The sequence below is a fragment of the Moschus berezovskii genome, chromosome 12, assembly GCF_049115385.1.
Source record: "Moschus berezovskii isolate FMDL1 chromosome 12, NW_MosBer_1.0, whole genome shotgun sequence".
NCBI classification, from domain to species: Eukaryota; Metazoa; Chordata; class Mammalia; order Artiodactyla; family Moschidae; genus Moschus; species Moschus berezovskii.
The window spans coordinates 7,546,820-7,560,417 of NC_142471.1; the positions used below are offsets into that span (position 1 = coordinate 7,546,820).

The window sequence follows — 13,598 nt, forward strand, 5'->3', positions numbered from 1 at the left end:
CAGGCATTCTGGGCAGCCTTTCTGAGACAGCGCCTGGGCCCTCTCTCTCATTAGCAAGCTACTTCCTGTCAGCTATAAGAGGTGCATGGGGTACCAGACAGCATCCTTTTTTCCTCCCTTAAGCATTAATTCGGACATGAACTGAAAGAAAGGAGACACAACACAGTCCCCACAGTGAGAGCTTAGAATCCAGTGAAACTTACCAACAGAAAAGAAGAACGTATAAGCCAATTCTTGACAGCATCTCCCATGCACTCACACGTCCTCTCCTGCTCGTTATTATATTTTCACGTAGAAACGTGTGTGAGTGAGAGAAGGATTCCGGGAGTCTACAAGTCCTGGTCCTCCAGTACTTTTCAATCATCATTCATCTTGGTGGCTCCCAGCCCCCAGCCCGTTTGCTGAAGATGAGTGACTCATTCTCTCTCAAACAGTGGTGCTGACAGTTAATTGAATTCCAGAGCTAACGTTCCTTCCTACCTACGGCAACTCTTCACAGCTCAGAGCTCCAGAGTGCTCTAAGCCAGGGAGAGAGAAAGGCGCCTTTCTCATGTGATTGAAAGGTCGTGTTGACGGGTAAGATTCCATTTCTCTTTGACGCTCAGGCTTAGACGCAAACTTGGTCCAGGAGAAAATGGACTAGACAGTAATTAGGGTTGAAGTTTATTGTTAGCATCTTCCTACAAGGCAGAGGGCGATGGCAGACCAGCCTCTTTGCCCTCCTTGCCTAAATAGTGTAATTGGCAAGCAGCTGGTCCCTCTTTTAATAATCCTTTATCTTCCCAGCAGTGACCAAGGGTGGTCGCTATTTACTAGCTGCCAGGCTGCTGTTTAGAAGGAGGGAAATTAATGCAGAGGACATCATTGAGGAAAGATTTACTTCTAGAGTCCCTTTGCCGTGAGTGTACATTTCAAGGGGAAGGTGATGATATCCAGTGGGGAGGATGATTGTTTTTGCTGGGGGTATCATGTACTGGGTGGCTGGGTTGATTGGCCTGATGGGTGTCATGAATTAACGTGGAAACAGACAGTTTTATATGCAGGGAGAAGGAGATGATTTGTTCATGTGACTTAGCAGATTGTCTTAGCAATCACATGCTCAAAAACCCTGGAGAAGGAAATGGCAACCCACTCCAGGACTCTGGGAAATCCCACGGGTAGAGGAGCCTGGTGGGCTACAGTCCATGGGGTCACAAACAGTCAAATACGACTGAGCATACACACAGCCACACAAAAGCAAGCAAACTGTTTTGGGAGTTTCCAAATTAGGCTGTGGAGTCTGCAAAGCCATCCCCAACACCACCCTTACCTCTTCAACAAGTTCTGTTTGTGGTGATGGTTTCTCATGGTTGATCACGGACTCTGTCTCTCTGGTTCTTGGTTGTTTGGGATTTACCTGAGGCAAAATGACAACACAGGTAAACTCATCTCGTCCATCCCCTCTTGAATTCCTCTTTGTTCTCAGCCAGGACTGGGTCACAATACACAGCCTGCTGGGGCCTGTCTGTGCAGGACCTAGCCGAGGTTATGAACATCAGGCAGCAGAGAGAAGCTTTAGGCTGGGGGTAGTGAATGGGCAACACAGACCTGCAAACCCCACACCCTTGCAGAAACTATTTTAGAGTCCCTCCCAGTTTTTAGTGCAGACAGCTCACTTTCTGACTATGGCGCTAAGGATCAGAGAACCATCTACACTGGCAGAAAGATTAGTGATCTACACCTTCAACTGCCTCTTGTTACAAAAGAAACATCTGACTCTCTCGTGCTCACAGTAGAAAGTCTGAATCAGATCCCTATCCTGACTTGTGCCAAGTCCCCTCTCAGACCACCCATAGGCCAACAGTGTGTTAGGGGTGGGGAGGGAGGGAGTTTTAGGCCAACTGATTTAGTTTGAATACACTGATCTTCAAGACCCTTCTGTCCAAGAGAACCCTACCTCCTCATTTTCCAATAACTGGTTGTAGAAATTCATTCAAGAGATGCTGATTTGAGTCCTGGCTAATTTAGCTAAAGTTCTTTTGGAGTTCCTTTTTTCTTTTCATGGTTGATTTACAATGTTGTGTTAGTTTCCCATATACAGCAAAGTGATTTATATATATATATAATATATATGAATATATATACATATATAATATATATACATATACAATATATATACATATATATATATCTGGTTCCTTTTGCTGTGGGTTCCAAGTCTGGGCTCTGGCAAAGTGCCTTGAACCTTTGGAATCTGATAGTCTTTGCTGGGGCTTCCCTGGTGGTTCAGTGGTAAAGAATCTACCTGCCAATGCAGGAGACTTGGGTTCAATCCCTGGGTCAGGAAGACCCCTGGAGAAGGAAATGGCAACCTACTCCAGTATTCTTGCCTGGGAAATCCCATGGACAGAGGACCTGATGGGCTGCAGTCCATGGGATCGCAAAAGAGTTGGACCTGACTTAGCAACTAAACAACTACACACACACACACACACACACACACACACACAGTCCATGGACAGAGGAGCCTGGCAGGCTATAGTCCGTGTGGTTGCAAAGAGTCGGCCACGACTGACTGAGCATTTATACATATATGTCCTTTTTCATATTCTTTTCCATTATGTGGAGACATTCTTAACTCTTTTGGGTCTTGATTTCTTCCCCTGAAAAATCGAGAACAGTGATAACAATAATAACAGTAATTAACGCCTCACTTGATGAGTCATCAGGGTTACCAAGAGGGTCTAATGAATAATGAATATGAAATCACTTGAAAAGTATAAAGCTCTCAAAGTGTCGTGTAGTGCCTGTTGTTGATAATAATAATTTCACTGCATTCCCATCCCTTAAGAACAGCCAACTAAACTCTATGTCCCTTTTGTTGTCATTTAGTTTCTAAGTCATGTCCAATTCTTGCAATCTCATGCACTGTAGCCCACCAGGCTCCCCTGTCCATGGAATTCCCCAGGCAAGAATACTGCAGTTGGGTAGCCATTTCCTTCTCTAGGGGATCTTCCTGACTCAGGGATCAAACCCACGTCTCCTGTGTCTTCGGCTTGGTAGGCAGAGTCTTTACCACTGAGCTACCAGTGAAGTCCGTCTATTTCTCTTTCACCAAAAAAACCTTTACCCTTTGGGCTGTTTGCTCCTCCCACACACTGACCACCTGCTTCTGGGGTCGGATTATGACCCTGATACTCACCTTTCTTGGGAACTAGTCAATTTCCTGCTCCCCTTTTCTTTCTGTTGTTCCCCTGTAACATTACTGTAATCATGTAGAGATGGTGGTAGTCTTGCCATGCAGAATATAGATGCTGAATTGTGGTAAGAGCATCCCCATCATCACAAAAGTGTTTGATGGGCATGTTGTGTGTTTGAACTTGCTCATGGATTTCCAAGCTCAACATTTAAGACCCTCTGTGGTCCCAACCTATTCCACCTTCCCAGCCCCTAGACATGCTCCTTCTGTCACTGGAAATGTCTTTCCTTTCCTCCTCCTGCCTTTCCAGCTCTGCCTTTGTTGGGCCCTCTACTTCTGGTCTATCGTGGCTTCCCCATGTTCAATTTTCTGGGGCCTGGGCATCTCCTCCTCTTCCTTGAGGCTTGCCCTGAGCTTCTCAGCAAAAGGCAGTGCTTTGCTCTCAGAGTTTCCACAACTCTGCTGAATATCTTTCATATCACCTTTCACATTCTGCCCTATGTCTTAGATCTTCATCAGTATGTCTTCTGCTTTCTCTGAAATAAATATTAATACTTGCTGAATGAAGGAATTAATGTGTTGCCTTGGAATAACTGATTTCTATTTGTAGCTGCCTCCATAATTAGGTTACAAGGTCTTAACAGGCGGGGACCACATCTTATCCACAAATATAATTCAATTAACCAACATGTCGAGGGAGCCAGTCTGACTTGGCCCCAGATGAGGTGCTTGCAGAGTAGGGACAGAGTATATGAAACACATGTCTGCCCTTAAACTCATAATCTAGTTGGAAAGACAAGACCAAAAAATGCTCAAAACAAGCAACCCAAATGTCCACTAATAAGGGGAGGGATTCTTTGGCATTGCCTTTCTTTGGGATTGGAATGAAGACTGACCTTTTCCAGTCCTGTGGCCACTGCTGAGTTTTCCAAATTTGCTGGTATATTGAGTGCAGCACTTTCACAGCATCATCTTTCAAGATTTGAAATAGTTCAACTCGAATTCCATCACCTCCACTAGCTTTGTTCGTAGTGATGCTTTCTAAGGCCCACTTGACTTCACATTTCAAGATGTCTGGCTTTAGGTCAGTGATCACGTTTTCGTGATTATCTTGTTCGTGAAGATCTTTTTTGTACAGTTCTTCTGTGTATTCTTGCCACCTCTTCTTAGTATCTTCTGCTTCTGTTAGGTCCATACCATTTCTGTCCTTTATCGAGCCCATCTTTGCATGGAAAGTTATGACCAACCAAGATGGTATATTAAAAAGCAGAGACATTACTTTGCCAACAAAGGTCCATCTAGTCAAGGCTATGGTTTTTCCAGTGGTCATGTATGGATGTGAGAGTTGGACTGTGAAGAAAGCTGATTGCTGGAGAATTGATGCTTTTGAACTGTGGTGTTGGAGAAGACTCTTGAGAGTCCCTTGGACTGCAAGGAGATCCAACCAGTCCATTCTTTTTTTTTTTTTTTTTGAACAGAGGAAAATTTATGCGTCGAACCTGGACTGGTCACTTATGATAATATACATGCTACAATTCCATTCTCTCCAATCATTCCACCTTCACCCTCTCCCACAGAGCAACCAGTCCATTCTAAAGGAGATCAATCCTGGGTGTTCATTGGAAGGACTGATGCTAAAGCTGAAACTCCAATACTTTGGCCACCTCATGCGACGAGTTGACTCACTGGAAAAGACTCTCATGCTGGGAGGGATTGGGGGCAGGAGGAGAAGGGGACGACAGAGAATGAGATGGCTGGATGGCATCAATGACTCGATGGACATGAGTTTGAGTGAACTCCAGGAGTTGGTGATGGACAGGGAGGCCTGGCATGCTGTGATTCATGGTGTTGCAAAGATTCGGACACGACTGAGCGACTGAACTGTACTGATCTGAAGGGAAGGGATAAAAAAAGAGATGTATCTATGTGTCATAGAAATTAACCAACTACTGGTACACTCAGTATTAATGAATATCAAAAAAGTTGTGCTGAGCAAAAGAAGCTCCAAAAATGATCTACCATTTGATTCTGTTCAAAACAGACTCAAAAAAGGAGGAAAAACTAAGTTATGGTATTAGAAATCAGATCAGTGGTTGGTGGGGCTGTCTGAGCAGGTGACAGGTGGCAGTGAAGGAAGAGGGACGCATGAGAACTCTCTGTAGCAGCGGGACCTTGTATCGTGTTGGGGTGATGGTGACATGTATACATTATCATCAAACTGCCTACACTTCAGTTATGCATCTCATTGTATGTAAATTACATAATCAAGTCAACTTAGAACTAAACAGTCTTTTTTGAATTGTTCTCTTTTTAATTTTCGTTTTTATTGACATCTAGTGGATTTACAATGTTTTATTAGCTTCCGCTGATCAACAAAGTGGTTCAGTTATACATGTATTCTTTTCCACTATCATTTATCATGGGATATTGAAAACAGTTCCCTCTACTATTCAGCAGGACCTTGACACTGTATACACAGTATTTTGTATCTTCTAATCCCTCCCCCAAATTTCCTTTTTGGTAACTGTAATCTTGTTTTCTATGTCTGTGAGTCTGTTTCTGTTTTGATAATAAGTCCATTTGTGTCATATTTTAGATTCCACATATAAATGATATCATATAATATTTGTCTTTCTCCATCTGACTTACTTTATTTAGTGTGATAATCTCTAGATCCATCCATGTTGCTGCAAAGGGCATTATTTCATTCTTTTTATGCCTGAGTAGTATTCCATTGTATACACCACTAAATAGTACTTTAAAATGTAAAAAGTCTGTTCAAGACAATAATGGAAGAGATACAGCAAGTCAGGATTAAGAATAAAGCTTAATTCTATGACTTCCCTGATGGCTCAGACAGTGAAGCATCTGCCTACAATGCGGGAGACCCAGCTTCAATCCCTGGGCCGGGAAGATCTCCTGGAGAAGGAAATGGCAACCCACTCCAGTATTCTCGCCTGGAAAATCCCATGGATGAAGGCGCCTGGTAGGCTATACTCATTCCGAGGGGTCGCAGAGTCGGACACGACTGAGTGACTTCACTATACAGACAGCAGTTGTATTGAGGGTTGGGATGGGGGGAAGGGGGTGTGCTCTCCACGGTCTTTTTTGGCCATGCCTTGAGTCATGTGGGATCTTATTAATAGTTCCCTGACTAGGGATTAAATTCACATCCCCTGCATCGGAAACATGGAGTCTTAACCATTGGACCATCAGAGACATCCCTTGGTGGTCTTTAAAGCAGGGGTTCAGGCAGCACATTGAGGATGATAAAGGGGAGGAAAGGTGGGTGCCAGGTGGGAGCATCTCATGCTTCTTCTGTGTTGACCTCATCCCTCATCATAGACCTAGAACCCCAGACAGCACTTAACAAGTCATTTTTTGCTAAAGAGATGAGCTGAGAAGAATGAGTTCTTTCACCCTCTGTCCTGAAATGTGGGCACATCCCAGGCCACAGTCACGCCCACACAGATTTGTGGGCACTTCCTGTGCCCAAGTTGTTTGCCCAAGCTGTTCTCTCCGCCTGGCACCCCTCCCTCCCCATTCTTCTCCAGGGAAATCCTATTCCTTTCCCAAGGCTCAGCTCCTCTTGCTGAGAGGCTCCAGGCAGGTCTGGGTCAGGCTCTCATAGTGATTCAGTTCTTTGGTTCCCCTGATCCTCTTCCCTTGTATCCTGGCTAGCAGTCTCCAATGGGTCTGTGAATAATTCCTAACTAGGAGCTTGCCTAGTTAGGAAGAAAATTTGCTTTTTTCTTTCTAATGTGCGCAAGAGGCAGTGCCATGCACTCAGGGCTGACTAAGGGTTTCGTTGTCACTCCCACTCCTGCTCCTTGGTGGGGTGTTCAGCCCCGCCACCTGCCCGCCTTTGCAGGCTGGCTGCATCCTGTCCATTCCTGGCTCACAGGGAGCCCAGTAACCTGCAGGAGTGGTTTTCTCGAAGTTTCCTTGAGTGCCCAGCATCACGAACCCAGCGGGCTGTGAGCCGTCAGTTGGCCTGCATGTCTGCAAATAGTAAACTGCACCCAGTGAATTTCCACATGGTAAATTCTCCTGTCAATCAGCACCACTGCCTGGGGGCAGGAGACCAGTAAAGGGGGGATCGCTCACAGAATCATAGGATAGTTAATGGTACACGTGTCTAAACTGATCATCTCATCCGACAGATGGAGAGACTGGATTTTGAAAGTGAAATGATCGTCTCACTGTGAGGACCTTCAAAAGCCAACAGAGAAGCCAAAGAAATCCTTTCTGTCCTCCTCAAAACCCACAGGGTGGCGAGGGAAAAAAAAAAAAAATCAATCAAAATCACCTGGAACAGAACCCATCGGTAAGGAAAGACATGCTATTTTCAAGTTTCTAAAAGGATATTAGCAACAGTCAGGGGGGAAAGAAACCCACATGAAAACTACTCTTGATAAAGGCCTTTTGGAAGCAGATAAAGGTGTGTTTTGCTGCCTTGAGGTCTTGAGTCATTCACTCTGCTTTGTCCAGCTGGGTTTGGAGATTGAGGTCTGTGAGTGTGATTGTATATTTGTTCCAAGTGATACTGGAGTTGTTTGCTTTGAACAATGCAACTTTGTTCCTTTGGTGGATGTGGCCAGCAGCAGAGCCGTTGCTTAGGAAAGGAAAACACGCAGACATACACACACACACATCAGGAACTTGCTCAAAGTAAAAGGGGTTTTGTGGGTTATACATTGGCACAAGGGCCGAGGCAGCTAAGCGTGGCTATGGAGGCAGAGATTTGGCTGTCCCAGGGGCAGGGAGGAACAGCCTCGAAAGATTTCCTTTCCAGGGCCTCCCTGAGGCAGAGGCACTGGCCCTGGGTTCTTTCCAAGAAGTTGCTCAGAGCAGTTTATCAGAAGCCAGGAAACAGTCTCGTTTTATTGAAAGATCATTAGCAATTTGCTTCCCTCAGAAGATGGGACTTATTAGCTATCTTCTGCAGGGCCAAGAGGCCGGAAGCCCAGGGTTCTGGCTAGTGTGAGCCAGCCACAGCTCTCTAAGTACACCTACTGTGTGCCAGGTTGTGTACCAAACAGCGCTAAACACTGCCTGTGTATCCCTGTGTTAAAGCATCCAAAGACCTCACAGGACAAGCTCAGGACTGCACAGGAGTCAGCTCACAAGGCCCACTGTGTGCATCCCTTCTGACATTCAGCAACGTCATGGCACTGGCCTGAAGCTGGCCATGATGGAGTGGTGCAGCCACTCTGGAGAACGGTGTGGAGGTTCTTGAAAAAAACTCAAAATAGAGCTACCATATGATCCCCAAATCCCCACTCCTGGGCATGTATCTGGAGAAAACCATAATTCGAAAAGATGCATGCACCCCAGTGTTCATACCAGCACTATTTACAATAGCCAGGACATGGAATCAACCTAAGTGTCCTTAGACAGACACAGGGATGGAAACAAAAAAGATGTACAGGGATTCTTGAGCTTGCTGATCAGGTGAGAAGGAGGAGCCACCATCCCATGTCTGCATCTCCAGCATCTCCCTCCTCTATGCTGGTCATCACTCTCGGATGGACAGTGGCTGCCAAGGCTGGCTGGTACGTTTCTATTCCTTTTCTGCCAAGGAGGCCCCAGGTCCCAGGGGCCACCTCAGATATCCACAGCCCATGTGTGTGATATTTGCTTTCCATTCCAAAGTGGGCTCTAGAAAACCCAGATATGGGTCACAGAAAGAAATCATCCCATTTCTGAAGAAGCCTGTGACCAATAATAAATGCCATTGACAGCAGTTGTGTCTGTTTTTAATTTGTGGACAAAGAGTTACAGATAGGTGCAAAATTAAATCCTTTTTTGCAACCCAGAATTCATTGTTCAGTATGAGTTTTGATACAGATAAAAAGAAACAATTTACCTAAAACAGATTCAATAGGAAGGGTGTATTGATAAACATAAAGATTGCTTCCAGGACTATAGAGCTGATCATTTCCTCCATATCTTAAGCATTTAAATTATCAGCTATATTGTTTTAGGCTTCCCCAGTGGCTCAGTGGTAAAGAATTCACTTGTAATGCAAGAGAAGCGAGCAGGAGACGTGGATTTGACCACTGGGTCAGGAAGATCTCCTGGAGAGGGAAATGGCAACCCACTCCAATATTCTTCCCATTGCGTTATTGTTGCCTGGAAAATCCCACAGACAGAGGAATCTGGGGGCTACAGTCCATGGGGTCACAAAAGAGTCGGACATGACCTGGGGACTAAACAACGACATATTGTTTTAGTACTCTAATTTTAATGTTGACACAAAACAAGGATGACTTCTTTTTTTTAGGCTTTTATCTTAAGAATGCAGTGTCTCGATTTTAGAAAGGTATTGGCAGGACTTCCTTGGTGATCTATTGGTTAAGAGTTCACCTTGCAATGCAGGAGACACAGGTTCAATCCCTGGTCAGGGGACTAAGATCCCACATGCCTCTGAGCAACTAAGCCTGCACGCCACAGCTAGAGAGTCCAAGTGCCGCAGCGAGAGGTCCCACATGCCACAACTAGGACCCCAGGCGGCCAGATAAAAAATAAATAAATAATGCTGCTGGTAAACCCCAATGATCTGTACTGTTCTAGGGTGATTTGAACATGTGAGCATGATTTGAACTTAATACCTTTTTGGGGGGTGTCAAATTCAAAACTAGGCAGATCCATCTCCTGACCCAAAACATGGTCCTAAAGTAAATTGCTTGAGGAAATCGGATCCCAGGGATTATGGGTGGAAATTTTAAAGTGTGACCATATTCCACTGGAGATCAAAGAAGTCCTACTGAAAGAATTCTGGGCTGACTGACATGACAACTGTAGACTGAGCAACACATCTCTTTGAAAGAGCCATATCATCTTGAGGATTAGGACTTTGGAGGAACTAAGGTGATTGACCATGGACAGAATCAGAACATGTGAAATTCTTAAAATTTTGTGGACTGAAATAATTTTGCCTATGTTACACATAAGACAAAAAAACCTTTTCACTCTGTGCAGGAAAAAAAAAATAAAGCACCATTGAAACACTGTTGAGCACCATTTTGCCCTTACTTGTGTAAATCAGAACAGTCACGGGCGCCATTATTAATGGCCTCTTTGTTGGGCATCAATAAACTTTACAAGATAATGGAGGAGTGACGGTGCTGGAGTTTTTCCCTCTCTGCTTCTCTTTCTAAATCTTTCCTGGCTTTGTGGCATCGCTGCCTGGCACACTAGTAAATGATGCATGAGATGAAGTATGGCTTTCTTCCAGCCAAGCAATGGCTTTGCCACCATTGCTTCAATATTTATTATTTGGAGTTACGTGTGGGCTGGTCAGAAAAGTCCATCAACGCTTGCTGCTGCTGTCTGAAGACCAAGAAGGAAGGGGAGGAAGAAGGAGAAAAGGAAGAAAGGTTTGTACAATAAGAAAAATAGACTCGGTCTGGTCTGCAATACCAAAGCATCAGTTGGACTGACCTCTCCCTAATATTTTAGGATTCTTTTAAGGAGAGGAAAGGTCTTCATCACCATTCTGCACCCCTTCCACCTTGGTCATGGTGGTCTCATCAGATGGTTTATTGCTTTTAGGGCAAACATATGTAGGCTTGGTTGTGTTCATTGCTTAGGAGAGTATCACAAAAACGTGTGACTATCTGTCAACCTGTACAAACTGCATTTCTCCATAGCCTTCTCCCATCAGTGATTTGCCCAGGTGATTCCTGCTGCCTTTAAATTGTTCAGATCTTCTTGTGCTTGTTGTTCACGAGCTTCTTATTAAAAGCTGACTCATTGGAAAAGACCCTGATGCTGGCAAAGATTAAAGGCAAAAGGAGAAGGGGCGGTAGAGGATGAGATGGTTAGACAGCATCACTGACCCGTGGACCCGAGTTTGAGCAAACTCCAGGAGATAGTGAAGGACAAGGAAGCCTGGTGTCCATGGGGTTGCAAAGAGTCCGACACAACTTAGCAGCTGAACAACAAACTCTCCAATGATCTACATACAAAAGTGGCCCATGTTTAGTTCGGCATAGAACGCCATCTCTTGTTCCCAACCTATTTCTAGAAAGACGCTTGGCTCTACATCTGAGCTCAAACTCCAGCTTTGTTTCCTACTAGTTCTGTAACCGGAAAAACTGGACTTTATTTCCCTGTGCCTGCATTTTCCCTATGTGGAAGCATACAATGTGTTTTCAAAAGGTTTTCATTTTTTACATTACTTCAAATACAGGCACCGTCATTCTCAACACCCCATGCAGACTGTGAGCTTCATGATGTCAAGAATCATGTTGCAGTTGTAGTATCAAGCACAGTGTTGGATGTTTGTTGATTGACAAGCTGTTTCTCCAGCTTTGAAAAAGTGAAAACTATTTCCCAAATTCTTTTTTTTTCCTGTCGCTTTGGGTTTCAGCCAGTGCATTCTTATAAGCTAAACAAGGACTCGAGTTACTAGAAGCAACACAAAATATGCTCCCAAGTTCAATAAGCAAAAGCAATAGATCTAAATGACAAGCTCCATGTATCTAAAGAGCCACACATTCATCTTTCTGCGGGATCAATTCAGGGCAGATGCAATATCACTTTTATTGTAAAACAAGCAGTGATTTTATGTTCCCAGTAATTCTATTTCTACATCTTGAATCAACGTGAGTTTTACCTGAGTTTACTAATAATACCTACATTTACTGAGTGCCTACTAAGTAGGGATGTATTGATAAATAGGCTTTAGTGGGGGAAAAAACCCTTCTTTGTAGCATCTGTTGATTTCCATGAAGGAAATACTATAGTGGTCAGTTTCAAGCTTCCGACATGACATCACTGAACACGTGATCAGTCCAATAGGAGCTGCCCACCCATCTCCCCTACTATGGCTGGAGCTATACAAGTACAGGATTAACAATAATTTTCACGACAACCCTACAAGAAAGATATTGTTCCCATGCTGTCAGTGAGGAAACAGGCTTGGAAAACACTTTGCCCCAAATCACATACATAGCTAGTCAGAGGTGTCTTAGGGTTTAAACCAAGGTCTACATGCCTCCCAAACTCATTCTTCCCAGAACTTCACATTTCCTTGACATAACACTGTGAACAAATGGGCGAATGCAGTGGCCCACTAGTCACAAATCCTGGAGAGACTGGACGAGCAGGATTGTGTCCAGTGAAAGATTCAAGACTGCCCGAGAACTCCTGACACAACCTTGACAGACATGCACTTTCTCACAGCCTAGAAGGTGGCACTCATTTGATTAGCCAGGAAGTTGTAACCTTGTTTAGTTCTGGCACATTCCCATGTGATATAATTAATCCAAATGTGTGGTACCTATCCAGGGTTGTGTCAGTGTGTCTGGAGGGGAGAGTGTGGAAGGAGGTACTCACAGAAGGGGTTGAAAGGGACACCATCATGCCTACTCCTCCAACAGATGCTGGTCGACAAAGTATGCTGGTTTTCAATGATCCTGTGATGCGACCAGAAAGGGAATTTTCAGCATATCCCAGAAGGGGTTTCAAATGAGTTCTGCAGGTTCAGTTTCTTTCTTCTGGTAACTCTGGGTCTGCCAAGGCCTCCTTGTCTTTAAAACTTGGAACAATACTGTTCATCTCTTTAATACCCCGGGGAATTAATGAATTCAAGGCTGTAAAGGCTGTAAAACCCGCAGATGACAGCAAGCATACAAATACATAATGCTTTTCTTTTCCTCCTGTGACTTGGTTCTCTGGATGTCACATCTTGCTATCAAAAGACCTAAATGTAACCAAAGCAAACAAAATAACTGCTTTCCATACTTATTTCTGTTGTAAAAGGGTCCCTTGTTATGAAACAATGATAATGACAAAAATAATAATACTTTGTGTCTGGGTAACACCTTTCTTCTGAGGAGCTCAAAGCACTTTACAGACACAGGAAAAAATTGTCAACAGACAATTTATACAGAAAAAAATTGACTCGTGTTGTAAGAAGTTACTCTGCGGGGGATAATGGTTCTGTTATTTTCACAAATTAACTGACAAACACAATATCTATTTCTGGTCCAAGCCAGGAATAAAAGTTCCACGTAGGAGGAAGGCAAGAGGACTCAGAGTGAGCCAGGAGGTCAAGAGGGCCACTCTTCTGGTTATTTACCTGAATGCAGTCTAGACGCAGTCTGGGACAATTCTGACCCCGAGTAACCCCGTCACCAAAGGCTGCTCTTTGGCCTGGACGATAGTATGAAGGGACGGCTACCTGCTTTCTAGGCCTTCCATGGGGCTCCTCTCTGGCATCCAGACGCAGCTTGTCGAATCATCTTGGCAGATGTTGGAGGGTAAAGCTGGGAACCCATCTCCAGAGCGCCTCTCCTAAATGAACTATAGGACTTACTCTGCTTATTAAATACTCACACCACCTTGCAATTTCCCATGCCTTCTGAGTTAACTTCCCAATTCTCACCCAAAATCCACGAGCACAGACAAC

At 44.3% G+C, this 13,598-nt stretch overlaps 1 non-coding gene across 1 annotated transcript; it reads left to right on the plus strand.

The window, feature by feature from the left end:
• Nucleotides 1-8,920: 8,920 nt before the first annotated feature.
• Nucleotides 8,921-9,043, plus strand: LOC129556052 (small nucleolar RNA SNORA40). The gene has a single exon (XR_008685891.2). It is a non-coding gene; the product is annotated as a small nucleolar RNA SNORA40 (small nucleolar RNA).
• Nucleotides 9,044-13,598: the final 4,555 nt, after the last annotated feature.